Genomic DNA, 21,962 nt, shown 5'->3' on the forward strand with positions numbered 1-21,962 from the left:
GAGGCTCACCGTGGTGGGGGGCTGAGGGACAGCGGAAACCTTGTGTGGAGGCTCACCGTGGTGGGGGCTGAGGGACAGCGGAGACCTGGTGTGGAGGCTCACCGTGGTGGGCTGAGCGACAGCAGAAACCTGGTGTTAAGGCTCACCGTGGTGGGGGGCTAGGGACAGTGGAGACCTGGTGTTGAGGCTCAACGTGGTAGATGACTGAGTAGGGATGTTATGTTATTACAGCTTATTGGTTCGTTATCACATGCTTATTACATGTGGCTGGGTGTCTGAGCCATCTCACTGTGATATCCATAGCATTGTGTCCACTTATTGGACCCGAGAAGCATCAGGCGCCCAGAAGGGGGTCGCTCTCAGCAGACACTGGCTCTTAAGAACTACCTCCTTAAATGCAGACCACCCATTAAAGGATTGGACAGTTGTTAATACAAATGTCAAGTTCGTATCAACTACATTGAATAGGAAACCTTCATCAGGGATTGTTTCCTACCTGGTGCTTTTGGCCACACAATCTAACTGATTCAAAGACGAGCCCTGAGACGCACAGGTAAAACAAACATGACATTAAAACACATCTGTAACAACTTACTATTACATAGGAGGGACATTTGGAAACGCTTTTTCAAGTAGTTTGATTAAAAGCAGACTACATTTCATAATCACTTCTACACTGTTGATACACTGACTGTTTACTTACACTGAATGTCAGCCTTCTAGAACTTCATTTAGATGTACTGTCTCTTCACTAGTTGAATGTTGCCGTTAAATGCAGAACTATTGGTCTGTCCTCTGATGAGCCGGGGTCTGTCCTCTGATGAGCCGGGGTCTGTCCTCTGACGAGCCGGGGTCTGTCCTCTGACGAGCCGGAGTCTGTCCTCGACTACAACCCTTGCTCCGACTTGGACCCGGCCTGAGGAATTCATGACTTGTAAAAACATAAAACTATCGTGCTGCAGGCTGAACAATAGTCAGTTTGTCTGGAGTTGAAATGCTTTTTGTCATTTAAGTCCACTTTTGTTTCTTTGAAAGCTTTGTGAAATAGCCCTAACCGTGTAGTCAATTTGAATTAAATCACCATTTTAGGAGCAGACCACATATTTGTAAAGATACTGTTAGCTATTTTCTGGCTACCATCACATTTGGTCTATTTCCCAATACAAACAATGACATGTTTGCCCTGACAAACCCTTTTTATTGGGATACTTACTGCAGTGTGTGCATATACTCCCGGCTTCCTTTTGTTCAGAGAAGAAATGTAGCTTTCCATGTAAACATTAAGGCCTTTTATAATACTACTACTCCTACTACTACTACTACTATTTAACTACTAATTAACAGGTCACAGTAGGTACAGTTAGTATAATTACAGTACAACAGGACAATATGGTGGTTGTATTGGTTTTGAGGGAGTGTTATCTGTGACTGAATGTCTGTGTTTGCTGTTTGGCTTTAATGTTAACATCATAACGTTACAGATATTTCAATATGTAATAACCGTACCAATCTTTGATTAGAGGGTTATAAGTGATTTCAACCTTGTGTACCGTTTTATATTTTTTCAAGTTGTGTTTGGTATCATGGCAAACGGGCTGTAGTCTATTAGTTATGCTAGAATGTATTTTTTTAACTAAATATTTTAGATGAATGCCAATACATTTAACGATAATTTAATGTTCCATTTATGGAATCTCTTAAATTACCTATGTTGCATTCTATGTTTGACCATTGCAAAAGACATGTTCCCAGATAACACTAGCATGTTTTCTAATTCCCCTGTAGAATGGGGTCTTTACATGTGACAGGATTTAGTCCGTGAGTAGATGTCTGGTTTAATTCCATACAATAGGGCAAAGTCTCATTAGCAAGCAGCTTAACTAGCTGACTGAATACAGTGGAAGAGGATTGGAGATTAGATTAGAAGAAGTGTGTCAAGCCAGGCTGTCAGACCTTTGTCAAGTGTCTCTGGTCATAGTTCTAGAGCAGACTTGTACTTGGATCGCCATGTTTCACATTTGATTAAATGGTTCATGGTGCTGTATTGTAATACAACAGGCATGAAATTATGTCAATGAAACTATCAACTATTACTTACTTCTATATTGAATTTGACAGTAGTGTAATTATTTACACTCAAAGTTTCAATCAAAACAATGTCGGTATGCTAATAGTTCTGGTATTTTGCATTGTTAACTGTGGTAGTTTGGTAAACGACAGCTGGACTGGCAATTGGTTTACCACAGCTTGACTGGCCCAGAGCCAGCTCAATGTGGGACATATAGAGTAAGGCTAATGGAGGTCATGTTGGATAATTCATTTGGCTCAATTAGATGGAAGCATTAGAAGAGATCATGCAAAAGTGAAATCATTACTGTCTGGACAAAATTGGTAGCAACAGTGTAAATTAAGGTCTATCATAAACAGTTACCGTTGTAAGACAACCTAGTCTTATTAAGCTAAACAATCTTGTTTTATACTGAGTTAAACTACCGGTATCCACTCATAATGATGACTTGTTTGAACATTATGTTAGTTCTTTCCTTTGATTATCTATATCTTTATTAAATCATCCCATTTTGCAAGGAAGGTGGTTTGAGAAGTACAAAACACAGGGCGTTGATATGAAAGGTAATATTTCCTCCTATGATGGTCCATGGAATTTTAGCAGGCATGTCATCCAGAATCAACTGCTAAAGACCATTTTTCAGCCTCCTCTTTTCTTGGTGGCCTTGTTTGTAGACCTCCAGGGACAAAGATACAGGGGGTCGAACCAGAAGGAAAAGTCCCTCAGTGGCAAAGCATTTGCACATTCATCAGAAAATGCCCCACTCATGTGTATTCACAATGGATGAGATAGCAGGGCACCAGGTCACCCTATAGCGCCCATTGTCTCCATTACAGTTGTAGCGTGTCTTTGTGTTCATGCATGTATGTGTACAGTAGCAGGCAATGCCACTGTTGGACCCTTAACTGACTGTATTTACATTTCTCTTTTCTCTGAAATTCTATTCTGCAATTAAAATAAATGTGTTTTCGATAACCACACACAGAACCTACAAATGGCACGGGAGTTTAACTCGAAATATGTTTGGTTGTGTTGATCCAGCCGATCCATCTGTGCTTTAATTAGAACAGAGTCAACACACAGGACACGGAAGCTTTCACTTTCTGATTGAGATTATATTAAACCTTTAGTGACTGGCTTCAGTGAATGTTTAGAAGTATCCATATCATTGTACTTATGCTGCGATCCATTTGTATCGTACACCAGCCTTACGAGTTGCAAGTGGGGAAATCTCCCGGTTTTCTTGTGGCATTTCACGGAGGAACTCCCTCTTTTGGTCAGTCCCACTCGTAGTTTGGAGAGTATACCGAGTTCAGTGAGGCTGACCGTACGACTCGACAACAAAAATGGCTGTGCCCGTAAAGAGATTTATTTTCTTTGTATTTGTAACACGTTGGTCAATTTAATGTTGTTTTTAAATGCTCTTACAAACGGGATTACATTGCTACTTTATTCCGCTCACCAATGCATTGCACGGTCTTGCTGTGCGTGGCGTGCAATACAATCTAAAGTTATGTTTGTTTTCAAGCTTGTTTGCTAAAGAGGCTAGTGTAGCTAACAATAACAATGACTAGCCAATGACAAACGGGAACACTATAAGTGCTGTAAACCAGAAAAATACGTAACGATCTCTCTAGAGCAGGTCAGGCGTACAGGTGTACCATACAAATGGATCGCAGTAATGCGTATGTAGTAATTAACAAGCCTCCTAGCACAGAGCCTCCTCTTTCTTGAAGGACTATTCTGTTCGCGTGCAATATTCAGTTTTTTAGAAACTGGCCTATGATAAAAATTATAGCATTACTTCAAGGCTTATATATTTCTCAATATAGGATGCGACCGGCCTTTACCAATTTTTATAATCTCCAAAATAGTGTTAGGTTTGTGTTAACATTTTCTATACAACGTCCATGGAGATAATGACTGTAAAGCATGATAGCGTGGGTTGATGACCTTGATATTGGAAGTATTAATCTTGCAGGAGTGCTTCGTGCTGCCTAGTGTTCTGTGGCGTTCTGTGGCACTGATGCAACTGGATACTGAGAGTGTTAGTGGTGTGTTTTCTGGTGCCTAAGGAAACAAAATGTAATCTGAAACCAGGATGGACTCGCTGGCTGTTTGGCTGGCTAACTGCCCTTCCCCCATCCCCCCCACTCTGTCTCTCTCTCTCTTTCTTGCGCTACGCTACGACATAAGGCAGCCATAAAGCACTCGCTCTAAAGTCTGACAGGCCTCCCAGATAACCCTGGGAATACATTAGGGCTTGTACCACTCACCAGCTGCTATCATTTCCTGTATGAATGACTGGGCCTGAGTGGTCTACCCAGAGAAACACCTACAATGATACCTTCTCCACATCCATGACAGCATTCTTTCTGTTTCGGAATGCTTCCCCGTTAAAAACACTAGGATTGGGCTGGAGGCAAATATCAAGTATCACCAATAGTTTGTTGCCTAAAAGTGTCTATTTGTCATTAAGCACATGCTTCTTTCTGAAGTGACATACATGATTTGAGATGCATGTCATTACAGGTGCAGTATGTAAGATTTAGGAGCTATGATTTAAGTGTAATTTGTATGAAATGCCATAGCCACATGTCAGCTATTAGTGAGTGAAATGCTCTGTGAGAATATATATTCTGGGTGACTGTGTAGCTGCCTCTGTATGCAGCAATTTAGATATTAGACCACCCCCAGCTTTCTGACAACTAAGAACCTCTTCCCTGATTGGTTCAGGGAATCCTCTTGCCTGTGGATCACATTTGCCCTCACAGCATTATTGTAGCTCCGCCACAGGGCATGGATACAGAAATCCCAAGGAGGCAGCAGAGATGGAGTGCATGTCCTGCTGGGTTTGGTTCCAAATCATTGTACGACTTTTCCGTGCTGCACCTTGAAGGCGTCTAGGATGGCTAAGGACATTTCCATTGGCCCCAACAGTATTAGAGATGGACATGAATGATTATCTCTCTAGATAAACTTTGTTGACTATGGGAGCATGCTGCTGCTGTTATCTTCTGGTTCCATGTTGACCGTCAGTATGTTTACATTCACTACTTAGTTTGATTAAACTGATTGGGTGCTCGTTGACATGACCAGTAAAGTAATGTGTGCGAAACACAAAAAAAGTCAGCACTCGTTAATATTCAAAATACAGGTACATTAATCTGAACATGGCACATATGGAGTTGATAGTAACCAATGTACAAAGAAAGGGACGTTGGGAAAAAGATGGCTCCAGAACTATTTGCACTCGGACAATGCTCCCAATTATAATTTTTGGTCACTTAGATTACATTTCAGGAGCATATGTGTCCATACGGTCACCATTTCAAGCACTGAGATATTCTAAGAAGCCTCCTTGTTCGAATTTTGACTTTTTTAGGACTACTTCTTTCTTGGACGCAGTGGAAATGTCCAATAAAGTTTAGAGGACTCCTGCCAAGCTATGCTGGCTTGGCTGCATTAACGGACGGTTTTACCAACGATTCGGAAGAAAGCTGTTATATCTTTGCCAGTAACTCTGAGCAATTAATAAACAGGGTTTTTTCTGTTTGATACCTTCCTTTCCTATCATGTAGTTGTGGCTTCCAATTACTGTTGATAATCAGCTTTGTCTCCATTAGACCGCAGCAGTAGAGGGCTTGTTGTCAGGCCTAACATTTCATTGTTAGTTTTTTAGTGGAGAAGCCACCGTACTGTGTAATGAGTGAGACATTTGTATAAAGAAGACGCAGGTCTTAAGTATGACATTGTCTTGTTTGAGAAGGGTCTAACTGCATAAGTCACTAGCTCTGGAAGCCAAAGGAGCTAGGTTGTGGTAAAAAGGGACCACAGGTCTTCTCCATTGAATCTTAGGAAGCTCCATCACTTATAAGATATCCACCAGACATGCGTACACCTTGCCATAATACAGAGCTTCATTGGCCCCTAGCTATCAGAGTAATGGAGTTGGGCCATCCCTCTTTGAGTCCTGCAGGGAACGGGGGAGGTCTGAGTGGGAGTTCCCCTGAACGGAGGTCTGCATGGCTATAGTAGGGTCCTTGTGTATTTGTCACCAGGCTGTCAGAGAGGCAGACTTCAGGCCCTCCTTGTTTTTTCCGCCTTGTAAATCTTGCCCTGGGACATTGGCAGGATAAAAATACATTGATGTCAACAAAGGTTGTGACTGCTAGTGTATTCTTGTGTGTGAGATCTGGAGGTTGGAACAAGGTGCTGTCATGGTTTCCCCTGCTATATGCCTTTACCCTGACATCTAGGGCTGTAACAATACACAAACTCACGATTCGGTTTGTGTCACGATTTTTGACCCACGGTTCGATACATCCCACGATTTTTTGAAATTTAAAAAGCATTTTATTTAAACAACACTTATACCAATTAACTTAATGTGACATTTAATAACAAATAATTTGGAACACTGAACAGATTTGAACAGAAAGAATACTATTAAAGTATAGCTAAATGAATAAAGAAATAACGTGTGGGAGGATGCTTTTTTCAACTGTTTGGTTGGTTTAGTCAAATATCCTTATTAGCACTTCTTATTAGGCTATGTAGCTTAAATAATGACATAATCAGGCCGTATAGAATGCAACATGTTTAATAGCCTAACTTTCAATAGATGGAGAAAAACCTGAATGTCATGAACGTCGCAATAACGAGGCGTTACGAGTAGCATATGTGTGTGCGCCAGAATGGCAATGTGCGTATGCGTGTGTGAGTGACGTCAGCGAGTGAGTGGACGAGCGAGGAGAGCGAGCGGTAGCGCGTCTGTCTAGTGAAGAAGCGAACGAGTCCGGTAGAATAAAGTACCCATCCTGTCAATAATCGGTGGCCGCTTCATTCCGACCTACAAGCAGACAAACTGCCAGTCATATCACACAAAACACTAGAGACAGGATCACACAGGCCCCCTCTGGATAAATGTCGTTCATATCGCATATGAGCACTTCGACGGCTGTGGAGAAATGCGATCCTCCGTAGCCACGGAGGATTGCAGTCGCATACTTACGGCATCGATAGGAGGGGGCGCTGTCAGCAGACTATTATTTAGACAAATTATTAGCAAATTTCAATCGGACAATTTGACCGCAGAGTTAGAAAGGGCGTATCGCGCTTCTGCCTTCTCACACCGCGAGACAGGTTCGTGGCTTTGAGTATCGCGATTTTCGGTTTGATACGCGTATCGTTACAGCCCTTATGACCCTGGAATGGAACGACGCAATCCTGTTGTGAAATAACTGAACTCATTAGCATCGGCTTACCATTTATGCTTTCGCCTCTTCATTTTCTGTTTATTTCGGTCTGGATCTGGATAAGTAATATACATACGAACTAGCTAATATTGCTGTGCGATCTACCAATACCATTGCAGACCATGCAGATGGAAGGGAAGGCTGCACATTAATATGTTATATTCTGTAATAAATGGTTTGTTCGTCAGTGGTTAAACATCACCGCATATACTGTGTGTGTGTGTGTGCACAGTAAGTCATTGATGTCAATGTGATTCACGTTATAGTGCGATACAAAATGACTTCACATTCGCATGTTTAAATTGTATCGTACATACTCGGTTCTCAGCATAACATTATTTTAACTTTTGATGAAAAATGCAATTATTTCATGCATCCATTTGGTTTGATTGTAAAAGTCCAAAGCACGTGTTTTAGGTGTGTGCTGCAGTTCTCTCCTTCTAATCTCCTATGATATTCAGTTGAGCCTGGCCCTGCACTGTGGAGGAGGCTAAGCTCTGCTGCTGCTGCATGACTCACTGGCGAGCTCTTTGATATGTGAGGGAGAGCAGAGAGCTGGAGGCAGATGGAGGGAGAGAGGGAGAGTGAATGTTCTGAACTCGCTTATTAGTAGCGTGCCACTATGAAAGGGAGAGAGGGAGAGAGAGAGAGAGCGAGAGAGAGAGAGAGAGAGAGAGAGAGAGAGAGAGAGAGAGAGAGGCACGGGGAGAGAGAGAGTGCTCTGTCTGGCCTCTCTCCCTTAGCAACAGCAGCTGAGCCACGTGAACGACGGTTCCTCTGAGTTCACCGACTGCACAGTGCTTAACTCTTTCCCCGCCGCTAGGAAGCCTCTCAGAGTGAGAACCACTGAGGAGAGTTCTGCTCCTCTTCTGTCCCACAACATGTCATAGATCAGATAATGACCTCCAGGTCCATGTACTGAAATACAACGACGTTCCTTTTTGATTTGTGTACAGAATCTGATATGAACGACATAATTGATTCCAGTGCTACCATATTGAACAGAAATAGCCAGATCAATCGATTGCTTGCGTGCTAAGGAGCTTTGTGTATGGACATTGTGGACAGACTCAGACGTTGCCTGAGACTTAAGGAAACCACTATTCATCTATCATTCCTTTGATTATACCTGTCTTTATCAAATAACTATCAGTAGCAATAGTTATGGTAGTTTACATGAGCTCATTTCTGACAAGGAGTGTCTTGCCAAATGCTAATGTCATCATCTGTCCTCTAGTGACTGTGAGCAAACTGATCATCCCATCCTTTGTTTTGTGTGGGGAACAGTCCATAGTCTGGTATTGATTTGTGCAGGAGGCCTGCTATGTTGGTGCACAGTGGAGCACAACAGGCAATCAGAAAGAGCAACATAACAACAAAGCTTTCTATGTCCCCTCCCTATTTCTTCTACTGTGTTTCTGCGTGGCTATAGTGAACTACAATAACTCATTCTACTGTGTTTCTGCGTGGCTAGTGAACTACAATAACTCCTTCTGATGTGTTTCTGCGTGGCTATAGTGAACCACAATAACTCCTTCTACTGTGTTTCTGCGTGGCTAGTGATCTACAATAACTCCTTCTACTGTGTTTCTGCGTGGCTATAGTGAACTAAAATAACTCCTTCTGATGTGTTTCTGCGTGGCTATAGTGAACTACAATAATTTCTTCCAGATGCTTATATGCATTTGGATATTCTTTTTCCCTTAATGTTCTAATTGTTTCCCTCCAACCCCAACCTTGAACCTCATATCGACCATTCCACAACCTTAATTCATTCATGCTTCATTGGCATATGTAGCTCTATATGCACAATTAGATGGGGAACATTGCAAATAATCCAATACTTCCACACAATAGGAATTCAGTAACTCTCCCCTGTCACCCAGTTCTCTTATATATTTCACTTTTCCCATTTTAAGCCAACTACCACATAGCAGAGCAATGACCTGCAGTGGTCCAATAATTGGGTTCTCTCCTGAGCCAATGTGCCCTGAGACAAAGGGAAGTCCTGCTTTGCTCTTCATGTGTTGTTCTGCACTGTCTCAGCGCACTACTCGTTTAATATCCGCATGGCTATGTGTTTTTCCTCTGCTGTCCCAACCGGCACTGCGGTAGCAGAAGGTATTTGACGTGCCTCAGCTGGAATATGAGCCCCAATTAAACAAGTAAATTCTTGTTACCTCATCAAGGAAGAGGCTCCCTGGCTCTGTTGACCCGCACAGATCCCCTTGTTCTTCTCTCTCTTTATCTCTCTCTTTGACTCTCTTACTTCCTGTCACTCTCACTGTCTGTCTCTTGCAGAAGAGGTAACAATTCACGAGAGACAGTCTTCTAGGCCTTTCCATGAGTCATGCAAATGTGGATAATTTAAGCTTAAGTTAGTAAATAACGTTTGTGAGCGTTTGTGAAATCATCTTCTGATCCGTCCCTATCCCTTTACCATGACTGCTTTGTATTTGGAAACTTTCTGGTTTATTTTGAAAACCTTTGTTGCTAGCCATTGAGGAGGTAGCTACTACCGTCCAACCAAAGCACTAAATGCTAAATGCCTAGCAAGCAAGCCAGTCAATTCTCCATCATTCCAACCATCCAATATCCATCCATCCGGGCCAAACAGAGCTCCACAACTCGTTCATTGTTTCACTTCTTGCATCACATACACCTGAAAGAAAACCACATGTTCACCCCCAAATAAGTGTATGGATGCACACACTTCCTGCATCCGGCATTCCCGTGTCTATGCTGAGGACTGTTGAGTCTTGTCAATGTGGCACTAGTCTGGCACTAGGCACTAGGTCTGGCGAAATGATTGAGGGTGGCCAGTTGTTGTAGTGTGAGGAATACCCAGACAAGAGTCAACTCAGTCAAACAAGTGGTAACACAAGGAGAGACTGATATGCCTTTAACAGGACAGAGAGAGACAGAGAGATTGCCACAACATGGCACACCTTGAAGCAGAAGCCTACTGGGAGGTATTCCAAACAGGTTTTTACACACACACGCGCACAAAAGACGAGGTGTGGCAGTTGTAGTGGAGTCCTGCTATGTAATTACGAGCGAGAGGCAATGCTAGGGCCCTCTCACCTGCAGCAGGAAGGAATACTTCACGTAATAGCCTCCAGGCTTTTAATTTAGTTCTCACAAAGCACTCAACACTGCAGCAATACACGTCTCCAGAATTAACTTAACAGAGTTTTTCGTTGCTTGAAAGGTTGGCCACCTTCCTCCAAACTAGCAAAAAAAACAACAACACTTATTTATCCGGTCATTTTTACCCCAGACAAATTCAGTGTCTCTTATTTTTGAAGACATTTTCTGCCCACAGAATGTTGACTGGACCCAGGTGTTGAGGCATGTGGGCTTGTGTTGTTGTTGTTGTTGTTGTTGTTGAGTCATTGGCAGAGGATGAGTAGGTTTGTTTGGTCCGAGATCTTGTCTCTGACCTGTCTTCCAGCAACTCTGGGCCAACGGGGCGTACATGCATGTCTAAGCCATGGAGTAGACGACGTGCAGCACCATGCCTATGAAGTTCATGATCACTCTCACATGTCGAGTACGCTCCAGGAACATAACGTGCAGGATAACCACCAAATAGGGTTCTCTGTTTTGTAATACCTCTAGAAGACAATGTACATGTTAAAAGGGTTATTCATTCAAATAACCCTTAATACTAGGGCAGAGTGATTGATTTATAACTACTGTCTTTGGCACTTTTACAATGTCTGTATTTCTATAATATAAATATGCAATACATATGGCTCTATATCTTATGGAAGGCTCCCTGTCTGCAGTTCATAACCACTTGAGGTGTGTGTGTGTGTGTGTGTGTGTGTGTGTGTGTGTGTGTGTGTGTGTGTGTGTGTGTGTGTGTGTGTGTGTGTGTGTGTGTGTGTGTGTGTGTGTGTGTGTGTGGTTTCCACGGCACCAGATGAGGGCAGGAAGGGGTGTTCTACTGTTGGCCTCATCGATTGGCTCCATCCAGACCTGAAACTTGACCTTCCTAGCAGATGTCTCTAACACTGCCACACACGCACACACGTACGCGCACACACACACACACCCACGTGCATGGCCAAACCTAGCTACCATCATTCTAAGTGTTTTTCTGTGTACTTCTGTTGATTGCCTTTAGCTTTTCATCCGTTTCCGAGTGATAAGATAGAGTTGTTCTGATACGGATACCAGTATTGGAAATCCCTCCAATACTGCCTAAAATGCAGTACTGGGTATCGGCGAGTCTATACACCGACTCAATACAGATACTAGCTCGTACTAGTATCTGCAAAGAACATCGCAAACATGTGCAGTCCGTTCGTTACTGGTCGGAAGTGGAGGGTCGGAATGGAAAATGCTTAATCTTCAACCTACGTTGGTTCGAAAGTCGGAAAAACACAATAAAAATGTATTATTATATATAAAGATTATAAAAGTAAATGATCTAGTTCTGAAAAGACAGTGAGAAACTCGATTTTGTTTTCCCTGATTTCCTCTATTCCACGTCCATTTATTTTGCCTCTACACCAGATGACATGCACCTCTGCACTTTGCAGCTCAATAAGAGAGAAGCATAATACAACATATAATCTCCAACGGATTTCTTTGACATTTCTTTCTTATTTTTATCTGGAGGTCCATTGAGTTGTGTTCAGGACCAGGTGCCCCCATGGGGTTTTCTGGAGGTCCAGTGTGTTGTGTTCAGTTGCTCTCATGGGGTTTTCTGGAGGTCTTTGTGTTGTGTTCAGGTCCAGTAAGTTGTGCTTAAGACCTGGAGTTTCAGTGTTTGTCTTCAGGTCCAGTGTGGTGTGTTTAGGACCTAGGGGGTCCGGAGTTTGTCAGGCTCCCTCCTGTGTAGAAGTTGGAGCCAAGGGGGGGCTGTTTGTAATCTAGCAGTGGTGCAGTGTGAGGTAAAGGCACTATGTAGGGTTTGAACATCAGCAGACCACACATGAACACCAGACCAGGCCTATGGCCCCTGGTGACCCAGGACCTCCACCTTCTATACCTCCTCCACCAACTCTCTTCCCAGCACTAGCCCTAAAACAACAGAACCAAAATACCAAGCACAACAACCTACACTTTATATAAACCTTACTGTGTGTGATGGGTTAACAATGGTACAGCCGGGGCGCATCAGTGTCAGAATGCACTCACTGCAGACTGTCATAACTAGACTAGATACCCTACTGGACACGTCTCTTGTTCCTTTTTGAGCTTATATAAGAGCCCTTTCACTGATGGGTTAGTGCACACACAGACATGCGCATGCAGCTGCAGAACGGGGTTACGGTACAACTAGTAATGTGAGGAAACGTGTGTGTGTGTGTGCCTCTTAGTGCAGCGTTAGGCATCGGTATGCAGGGAAGAACATCAGACACGTGCCGCCTTACGCAGGGAGAGAGAGAGAGAGAGAGAGAGAGAGAGAGAGAGAGAGAGAGAGAGAGAGAGAGAGAGAGAGAGAGAGAGAGAGAGAGAGAGAGAGAGAGAGAGAGAGAGAGAGAGAGAGAGAGAGAGAGAGAGAGAGAGAGAGAGAGAGGAGTCTGTGATCTAATATAAATAGAATATAGCATATTCAGTGGCTCCTTGCAGCGGAAGCACTACATCATCCTTGTTTACAGTGAATTAAGCATGGCCTTCAAACCTTTTAAGTCTTGTTACAGAGAAGGATGGTTCAGACTAAGGAGAGGAAAACAGAAAGAACCACACAAGATGGATGTGTGCTGTTTCCCATTAGCATGTTTCAGAGTCCTGCTATGTTTGTGTCTTGTTTTCAGAGAGTGTGAGCTTGTGGGTGTCTGTGAGTGTGTCTGTGACTGCACTTGAGTGTGCCTGTGAGGGTGCACGACACGTGACCTGTCTGTGAGGATGCACGTGAGTGTGATTGTGAGTGTTTGTAATGGTGCACGTAAGTGTCTGTGAGGGTGCACGTGAGGGTGCACGCGAGTGTCTGTTAGGGTGCTTGCGAGTGTGTCTGCGAGTGTCTCTGCAGGGTGCACGTCAGTGTTTCTCTGGGTGAGTCTTTGAGTGTGTCTGTGGGGGTGCACGCGATTATGTCTGCAAGTGTGTTTGTGAGTGTGACTGTCTGTCAGGGTGCACGTGAGTGTGTGTTTTTCTGGCCTTTCTCCTTTACTCAAACAACAGAATGTTCCATATTCTGGGGCTTTAATGAAGGTTTGTCTGGAAAAGGACATCTAGTGCAGAACACAGGATGGAGTTAACATGTATATCGAGTCATCAACACATGGGTACTGTTTGATCTCCAGGACCACACAACACTTTGTGAATAGAAATTTCCTCCATCTAGTCAAAGCCTTTTTGGTTTTATGACCGGGTGATAGACCCCGTACCGGCCGCGGCTCCAAAGCCCCAGAGGTAGGGGCCGCACAGGTCCGTCGGGACCCCACTGCTAACTGAAGACAGTAGGGTTCCGGCGAGCGTGAACTAAGGGGCGTCATGAGTGTTTTCACTGAGGGGTTACTGTCGTTCAGCTCCCCCCCGTAGAGCCACGCCAGGTGTTTTCCTGACCTGGCAGAAAGCCTGCCCTGTGGCTCTGCTGGACCAATGTCCAACATACACACACACACACTCATGGGCACGCACGCAAGTATGCGTTCACATGTACGTGTGTGTGCATGCGTTCACATGTACGTGTGCATGCGCACATAGTTGTTCATAGCGTTGTTGTTGTTTATGTTGTTTATGGCCTCAAAGCTATTCCTGTCAAGTCACGGCTCGGCCCCTCATCTCGTTCATGCCGTATTCTCTTTGTTTCAGCTTTAGCTTGTTTTAGATGTAGCTTGTTTTAGACATAGCTTTTTCAATTCTCTGCCAAACAGTAATATTAAGGCCAAAGCATACGTCTGCGTCAGATTGATAATTTTTTTGCATCTAAAACAGACCTGAGGCATTTGCAAAGCAAGCTTTTTTAGGGTCGTGTAGCAAATATGAACCAAACATTTGCACTGTGTTTTTTGGGCTGTAGACGTTCACAATGCATGCATGTTATGTTATGGATTCATGCATAGTAGTCTAACTATGACATCGAGTCCTTCTCTTCTCCAATGTGTAACATTCATTGGCCCACAGTCTCATTACAGGGAAATGCAAGTTAAATGATGATGACAAATAACTCTGTGTGTTTGGATATATTTGATTGTAGTGGCTTGTGGGTAGATGATGGGTTTCTTAACTCTGAAGCATCTCTTTAATCTGCTGTACACATCCGTAGTTTTGATGGCTTTTTGAAATCAAGATGTACCAACTCTCCAAACAATGTAAATTGCACATCAACTGTTTTGTCTAGGCCCTAGTTGCAGAAGATGAGATTACAGTTTTACCTCAATCAAATATAAAACATATTAAGTTTATTTTTTTTCTTTAACAACTGGATTTTTTTAATAACGTTCAAATGATAGTTTGCTTTGCACTAGCAACTAACAATTGCTATAATACCAAGAGCCTACTTGGTCCAGTTCAGATAAAGAGCCCCTTTACACCGGATATGAACTTGTCTTTTTTGCAATCGGATGTGAGTCGTATATCACCAAAAGGCATAAAAATCAAGGTTGTAATGCACCCACGTGGTATTGGTCATACGGTGGTCTAACCAAATAAGGAGGGTGTCTGAGTCTGTCTGCATCCATCAGGGGGGAATCATCCGACTCCTCAATACGCGTAGAAAGGGTCATCCTCTTCATCTTTACACTCAGGGTGGGACATGAATGCGGCTCCCCCCAGTGTTCTGCTACTTTGACCTTCTCTCATCAGCATCAGATACATTTACAATTAATCACCAACATCTGTGAAATGAACATGCAATAGTGATAGCTGCGTAACGACTACATCCTATATTCCACAGTGTGCTGGATACCAAAGACAAGACGCCACGGCACAGCAATCCTTATGAACCATGCAAATGCAATCACAGATACAGCAAAAGTACTTCTTCCAGAAGCCTGAGTCGGCTGCTTCGCTCAAAACCTCAGATGAGACGTGTGGAATAGATGAGGATCGATGCAGTCTCGCAGTGTGTTGATGAGGTTCACACGGAGCATCGGGGGCCAATCAGGGGCCGAAGAGAAAAGAGTTAGGGCCTGCCCCATCCCATTTCAAAAACATGTGAGAGTAACAGTCTATCGTCATCCTCTTTTATCCCGCGACAGCATCATTCAATGCATTCCAGGTGCAAATTAAATGTGTTAAATATCCGATTGATAGCCGATGCCCCAAAACCATGTTTGTGCCGTATGCAATGGTCTTAAAGCATTGCAGAGAAGTTGCGTCGGTCTTAACTGGAGGTTGGTTTATGGACGGTATTGACATATCTCTCCCTTTATCTCAATGTGGTGGATAGTGGACCACAACACTGACATCACCATAACTCGCTTGCGGCATACCAAAAGTAAACCAGCCCATTTTAAAAGGGGAACTATAACAATCCAGTACTTTATCTTTAGTTTCTTACCAGTTGACAGTAAAGGCAGCCTTATCCTTCATTAGTCTCTCTCCAGGGGGACCCCAGGCCCCAGAGCTGGGTTTTGTTTTGATGAGCGGTGGCATCACGTTAGAGCTGGCTCTTTGTCTCTCCGCTGCAGCAGGCGGCCCCACAGACCGCCCAACAGCCTTGTGGACAGCCCCGTTTCACAATCTTATCTGGGGACTCTCAACAGTGGACCGCTGCATGCATTCTAGTCAAAGATCTTTGATCTGTACTGGGCTTTATAGCTAAGGACCCCAGAATAGAAGTGGAGGTTGGAGTCTTTATGTGGCATGTAATTAAAATGGGGCTGCTCTTCAAACTACACTGAAAGTATAGGCTGCAAGCTAAGAAACACACAAATTACAACTTATTTGCGCTTGTGTATTTGCATGCGTGTCTGACAATTGAGAGATTTCTTAATATTTACTGCAACTAAGGTTCCAAGTTATCCAACAAGGCAATACCAATGAATAATGAACAATGGCAAAATGAGAAACTAGTGGTTTATTTTGCATCCCGAGGTCAATTATTCCTTCTTATGATGAGCCCAAATGTAAGGAGAAGTAGTCGGTTTTCAGACCTAGACCGGATTAGCCTGGGTGTACCCATGCTGCCTAGCGCGCAATTTCATTTCCCGCTGCTAGGCAGCCTGGATTCCATGGATCCGATTTTCGCCTGAGATAGGGAACCAATCACAGAACGGGGAGGGACGGCAAGACGATGACGACGTCTATGCGACACACCATCGTCTTCTTCCTCATCGAATATCTGTCGCTCTAGATACATCATCAAAAAAAAAAAAATATATATATATATATACGGCTCCGGGCAATCGTAAACCATGCCTGAAATACGAGAAAATGAATGTGTGGTCCAAGATCTCATCTCAATGTAGGTTAAGATGATGTGTGGCGTTAGCCAGGCTAAGACAGGATATGTAGATACAAACATGCCCACGCACACACACGCACACACGCACGCATGCACGCACGCACGCACGCACGCGCGTACACACACACAGGTTCAATATGGACTAGCGCTGGCCAGTGATGTTAATTATACAGACGTATGAAAGCCTATTTTCCATGATGTCATTCACTGGCCTTGTTCTGAACTCTGTTTTCTCTGTATCTGTCAGCCATTTTCTTATTTGCCATTGTATCCATAGTGTCCTTGTATTTTTTATTTCATAATTGTGTCCCTAACTCATACATAGGTGGACTCACTAAAGCACTTGTACTGTGCATCCTGGATTGTCTAGGAATCACTGGCATTCATCAGGCTGTTCACATGTGTGCGATCTGGGCAGGGGGAAGGGTGCAAGGCATCTATATAGGGGCCCAACTCCAACCTCTCACAGCTGAAAGACATTACTGCCATACATGAAGAACACCACAGTTAGGGGTAAGGGGCCGTTCTGCGGCGGAGTACAGAGAACTTAGATAGTGTAGATGGAGAAGGGAACAGAGGAGAAGAAAGTTCATTCATATGCCAGCTGAGGGGTGTTTAGTGGAATCTATAGTCGGTACGATTCCCCATTTGTGAAGTGCATGTACAGTCGCACAGCCATGGTGTTTATAGCTGCCATTTTGCAGTCACATGCTGTGGATGGTAGTCTGCGCAATATCAAAACTATTTCAACCTGGGCTTAGGCAGATAGGCCTACATGCGCCGAAAACAGATCGCTATTTATTTATGTATTTTACTGAACGCAGCCTGCATGACGGTTCAACTAGACACGTCAAAAAAATTACTTCACACGCTGTGTCTTTTTATAATTTAATGTTACCAGCATTCGTAGTGTTGATCAGCAGAGAAATAGTCCACCAAAGAGGTTGACATCGCTCAGCAACCGAGGACGCTGGGGTTGATAAGTTACCGGACTACTTGCGGAGTGATACGATAAAAAAACTTCCTTGACAGCGGTCATTTTATGCTTAGCATCGGTGAATTATCAAAAAAATGAATCACGACCAGAAGTTGTGAAGGCCCATGCAAGGGAACAGAGCGTTCAACAGCATTGAGAAGAGCCATGTAATAAATAACAATAGTCACATTCATTATTCGATATTCTACGTGACTCGCTATTCTACGGGACTATTCGACGATCGTTGATCGGGAGGACTAAGTCTGAAGTATGGGCATATTTTGGGTATTTAAAAATACCACGATAATACCGAAAACCAGGATAATTTTGGTCACAATAACCGTGAGGTTAAATTTTCATACCGTTGTATCCCTAATTGACATAACACGGCCAAAAGCTGTGTGCGCCTTTGGATGATATTATGAATCCGAGCCATTGCGATACATCCACTGTAAACAGTGCATGGTACCATGTCCGCAAGCTGCTCAGGGCCACACCCCCACCATCCACCTTGACACGCTTCTAAAAAACGGCACGTTTGTGGAAAACTTATTGTGGGCTGGCTCGTAGTGGCTGTAATACTGCCCCAAGGCTGAATTTTCTTGAACGCGTTCAAATACTGTATTAGGGGCCCACTAACCCCTATATAAAAGCATCCATAAAGTAGCATGCCATGGGACCTTTAAGGGTTTACAGGGGGATCAGCAGAAGGAGGGGGGCTTATCGGAAGGTGTTAGATCTACCGGGCTTTCAGGAAGCATTGAAGGCCATCTCCCCCGAGCACCATCCTGGCTCCAGGTACGCCTGACCTGCACAACAGAACTCACAACACAATACTAACAATCTATCACCTACAAGAGCTCATATCATTTCTTTCATATCTGCTACGTAGAGTCATGCAAGCATGCAGTTTGTCCTGCAGGGCAATCTGTCTTACTAGCTAGCTGTTGTGTTTATTTGCAGAGTACTTCCCTCATCCCTAGAGGCGGAAAGGTCGTAAGGGCAAAGTAGTCAATGCGTCAATGAGACACTTTTTTTTTTTTCCACGAAAACATGGTTAATCTTGGTATGAGTCTCCATGGAAACCTGCACCTAAAAACTGAAAAACTGGAAAACTGGACTTTGATTGGTTGCGTTTTCATTGACAGTAGAAGTCAAAGGTAAGAAAGTTTGATCTTTGAGGGCGGTAAGAAGGGGTAGGTAGAGCGGTAATGCTTGTGTCAGAACAGGAATATCATAAAGACGATGCTGACCATGAACAATGGCCTTAACAATCCCCACTTCCAACTACCACTGATAACTAAACACCTCATTCAACAAAACAATCGCTCTTGCAACCTTTGGTAGTTCAAACACAAACCTGATGAGGTCATCTTTGGCTGTTTGAGTCTGAGAGAGAGGCTGCTGTCAGCAGTGACTCTGGTGTTTGTTTACATCCCCATGCCTTCCTGCTAGGCGACCCAGAGAGGAGGGAAGGCGTTGATTTGAGAGTACGGAGACAGTTGTACTACTTAATCTAACCCCTGTGGTCTGTGTCTGTGTGTGGGTGTGTGTGTTTGTCTGTGTTTGCACACTGCACATGTGGCACTAATGCCTGCCCTAACCACGCTTCTATTTAGGTGTTGTCGACAGATAATGACTAGAGCCTTCGTGGTTGCTTGGATGCTTATTTATCTGTCTTACTACTTCAAAAAACAGTGCCGCCAAAGAAGATATTTCACGTATTTTCCTATCATGTTGTATTCAAGCTAAATTCATGGGGTTGAATGTCATAATGCAATGTCAGCATACGATGACATTAGTTTACACATTTTCTAAATAGTTTGTTAATGGATCTAAATGTAACAACTGTACTGAATCATAAAATGACCATTGTATGTCATCAGAGATTAATGAAACATGCCAAGTCAAAATACTGGCAACAATGCTGATTTACTATTCTCCCAGTACCCCGCGTTGCCACATATGTAGACTGACCAATCACAGTCGACTAATAATGCGCGGGACTCTGGATTATGGGTTGTGTAAATTGAGTAGTCGCCATTGTTGTTCTTACAAGCAGGTGCATCATGCCTCATTTATGATATATACTGTTATTTTAGTCTCCCCAGGTTTCATTGTTGTTCAAATGAAAATAGTCTAGGATATAGTAGGATATGTTATAGTAGAAGGGATCCTTTCCATATAATACATTTTGTTAATCTTTTTGAGTCTTAGATGTCTGTTTTTACGACGTCCATTCAGAAAAGATCTATTTTCTTTAGCTTATCAAATTGACGTTGTGTCAGAAGAATAGTTTGGAAAGCTGAAGAATATTGACAAATATCGACATTGTCAAAAATACTATATCCTTTGCCCATATCGCCCACCCCTCGTTAAAGAAGTAAGTAAATAAGAACAGTAAAAACCAGATCAAATAAATGTTGGTGTAACAAATACAGACTGCATTCAATATTAAAACTGACTTTTGATAGACTAAATTGGTGTAAACCATGCAAGGATATTGTCACTCAAACTATAAGCAAGTTTGCTTCCTTGTTGAGATTTGGACCGTGTACTCTCTCCAAATATTGTGAATTTGGACACACTTGAAATGCTCTGTGTCAATGTTACATAGTGTGTCTATCTAGCTAGGGTAGCCAATTTATTTGAGAAACATTTTTTATAGTTGTTAAAAACATTTTTTTTATTCTCTTTAATTTCAGGAAAACTGTATGTGGTGTTTTCTCCTTTGCAATGTCAGTTTGGAGGGGATGTTCACTTTGGTTTGCCAGTGTTGCGCTACCTTATGTTGGGTGGTCTCTAGTCAACACTACGATTAAGCAATCAGTGGTCTGCTGTATCGCTAGCTCCACCCATATCACTAGCAATGCTACCTGGTGAAAACAGGTCAAACTGCTACATACTGGAGTGGTCTGAATGGTCAGATGAAGGGCTTTAGAGCAAAGCATTGTCTGCCAAGAACATGTAAGAGTGTTTTGGTGTGTCTCGGCCACTGTATTCCCCGTCTGGAGGCCTCTTCTTGCGTGGTGTTTGTTAATACGATTGGCCTACTGCTATTCATTCTCCAAGGCCATACTGCTAATGGGCCATTATGAGGACGTGCCAAATGGGAGTTAATGGCATGCTTTACCTAAAGTGAAGAAAACGTGGAGTGACCTTTTATGTCTCCCTTGTTCAGGGTTATTACTCATTTCGTAGCCTATGCTAATGGTCCCTTTTAAGGAGCAGAATCCTAGGTTTGGTTTTTCCGGCATGGTTAGCTTCAGCAGCTAACATTAAGTCTCAATAGGATTACTGTGGATTTTGGTTTTATTTTATCCCATCAAAATGCTTCCCTCAAGTTGCATTCACACCGACAGTTAGGGAGACTCCCATTCAGGGTTGAGGGTGAGTCGTTGTTTTCATTTGGTTCAGTTAGTGCTCCGACTGGTCATGTTAGGTGGACCTTGTTAACGCGGCCCCTCGTTCATCGGACAGAAAAACCCATGAAAAAAATATCTGCTGTTCCCGATCCGTGGAACCTTATTTCTGAAAAAAGTTTCTTCTTCTTCTTCTTCTTCTTTCTCTTCTTCTTTGTGTTTAATGCTTGTAGTGAAACCAACAAGGTTCCTAGTGCCACCTTCGGCCTCAGAGTGTGTTACATCACAGTTCTTAAGGATGACATCCAGCGATGTCATGGCTGCCGTTGAGGTGCAGGTCCGGATTTATCACGAGGGGAGGAGGTGGATGAGACAAAGGAGGAAGGTCGCCACTGTGTTGCAACAAGGCTGTCAATATCAATCATACACAACTAGCGGAGTCCTCCACTAAGATTTAGCATGGTCGATTATGATTCATCAGACCGGACCCATCGTGGACCAATCGCCCAATCATAAGATATATTTATTTTCATATGAAGCTCAATGAATGTGGTTTAAAGCCTTGAGAATAATCAAGTGTCTTATCAGCTGTCTGAAGGAGAGACTACTCCGCTAAATGACCGCCTCTACAAACTCTCGTATGACTTAGGACGACAATGCTTGCGTCTGCTCATGTCAGCATTTGATCAACTACTATTAGCCTTTTATACTATAATATAGACTAATATTGTATGCTGTAATTAATATAATACATCCTTGAAACTGTGGGTAGACTGAGAGCTCTGTTCGGTCTACGCATTAGGACCATGACACAAAGAGAATATAGAAGCGTTATTTGTGAATGTGTGAATGATGAGTTTCAGCATATAGAAGAAAATGCGGAACAGCAAAATTGCACTAGTGAGTAGCCTACCGATGGATCATTATTATC

At 43.2% G+C, this 21,962-nt stretch overlaps 1 protein-coding gene across 1 annotated transcript in view; it reads left to right on the plus strand.

Annotated features, from left to right (window-relative positions):
• Positions 1–21,962, plus strand: part of jmjd1cb (jumonji domain containing 1Cb) — an 88,369-nt gene that overhangs the window by 487 nt on the left and 65,920 nt on the right. The window lies entirely within an intron of this gene.

This window comes from Gadus morhua, chromosome 18, assembly GCF_902167405.1.
Source record: "Gadus morhua chromosome 18, gadMor3.0, whole genome shotgun sequence".
Lineage (NCBI taxonomy): Eukaryota > Metazoa > Chordata > Actinopteri > Gadiformes > Gadidae > Gadus > Gadus morhua.